The 1,883-nt window shown below is 34.1% G+C and overlaps 1 pseudogene; it reads left to right on the top strand.

The window, feature by feature from the left end:
* The first annotated feature begins 386 nt into the window (after positions 1–386).
* On the top strand, positions 387–1,511 carry LOC125823916 (uncharacterized; annotated as a pseudogene).
* The last annotated feature ends 372 nt before the right edge of the window (positions 1,512–1,883 follow it).

Genomic DNA, 1,883 nt, shown 5'->3' with positions numbered 1-1,883 from the left:
TGCATATTTTATTATTTGTTTTTACTTACTGAAGCTAACTATATTTTATTTTGCATAGTCCAAATTTCTAATTCTAGTAGAAGGAAAGAAGTGGGTGATGACTGGTCTTCGTGATGCTTGGAGGTGACACAAACAAAAAATTAAAGAGAACTTTTTTTATAAAAACAGTACCCTTGAGGATATGCTAGCAAAGCGTCCTGATGGCATTCCAGATAATCAATTCCGCTAGCGGATCGAGTATTGGAAACACCCAACAGTTCAAGTAACGCTAAAATAGTGCATTTCTACTCATCGACCTAGTTTGCATCATATCTATTATTTTTTTCTTTTTTTTTGATTTATCAATTCAATTATCTCTTTTTATTTAATAATAGGCCATATGCGAGATGAATTCTCAAAACAGGAAAAAATAAAAGTGGAGGCATCGAATGGGACATATTAATTTTGTAAGAGTACGCGTGGCATTGGTAATACTTAGCTGACATTTCTTCAAAAATATGAATTTCATTTTTTTATACTTTATTAGAACATATTGATGTTTTTTAAATTTCTTTTGATATAATATGTAGCGTGCAGCCAAAGACAACAACGAAGAACCATCAAAGCCTGAAATGTTTATTGCAACTCGTACCAAGACGGGAAAGGAAATCCAGGCTGATACCCAAGTTGCAATAGTAAGTTTTTTAAAGAGATTAATAGTGAATTTGATTCAGACTTAAAATTCATATATTGTGGGGAGTTTTACTCCATTGAATTTTATCACGTATGTCTTCTTCTTCTTCTTATTCTTCTTTTTCTTCTTCTTGTGCAAGTGCGAGGAGATATCAATTCTTTATCGATGTCGCTGAATTGTTTGCTAGGAAAAGTTGTTAATTTTTTTTAGTTCTTGATCGATATCATAGGACTGGAAATGAAATAGTACTTACAGTTCACTATGGATGCCAATTTTATTCAACAGGATGAACTTCAGAATCGCCAAAATTCTGGGGAAACAGCTGATGATGCATTTAGGGCAGTGTTTGGAAATGAGCAGCCTGGTCGACTTAGGTGCTATGGTAGATCAGTGACAATAACTTCTTTGAAGAAAGATGAGGAAATTAACAATCTAAAACAAAAGCATTCCAATGAAATCACTTCTCTAAAGGAAGAATTGAGAGAAGAAATGCGACATTTATTCACTCAATTGCTGCAAAACAACCTTGGATTGAATTTTCAAGATATACCAGGGTGTGTTGGATCTAACCTTGCTTCACATGTTGATGCAAGTAGCGCACAAGCTGTAAGAGGCACAAATCTTCCCCATTCTTCAGGGTCAGCTCATGATTCGATTCTTCAAAAGGTATTTTGTATTTCACATTCTCTGTTAATAGTCTGCATATTGTTTTTCTTCTAGTTAAGCTGGTGTTCTTGGTAAAGAAGTTCTAAACTTATTTTACTATCTTGAATATTTGAAAGTTCAGTCTGTACTTTGTTTTTGTCACTCATTGTCTCCTTTCAGCTTCTATACCTAATTTTTTTTATATTTTTAGTTGTATGAGCGTTGTATTGTGTTGAAGGAGGACTGTACTTTGTTTTTGTCACTCATTGTCTCCTTTCAGCTTCTATACCTAATTTTTTCATATTTTTAGTTGTATGAGCGTTGTATTGTGTTGAAGGAGGACTCTAATGATTTTGGGTTGTAGTTGTGTACTTTTTTCCCCTGTTGTTTTACTGCTTTGAACTGTGATGGTTTTAGTTTTCTTGGTTGGTTTACCTTTTGATTTGTTGTTGGAAGGAGTCTGATCATTATCTTTCCCATTCTGCTGACTGTTATCACCTGTAGGGTCTGGATGATCCTTCATCTTTGTTTCACTGGTAGGAGTAATAAGAACTTGCCTCCCTAA

This window comes from Solanum verrucosum, unplaced genomic scaffold (assembly GCF_900185275.1).
Source record: "Solanum verrucosum unplaced genomic scaffold, falcon-dt-bn FXZP01000056.1, whole genome shotgun sequence".
Lineage (NCBI taxonomy): Eukaryota > Viridiplantae > Streptophyta > Magnoliopsida > Solanales > Solanaceae > Solanum > Solanum verrucosum.
Note: the sequence above shows the minus strand (reverse complement) of the source record. Positions and strands in the feature narration are given on the sequence as shown.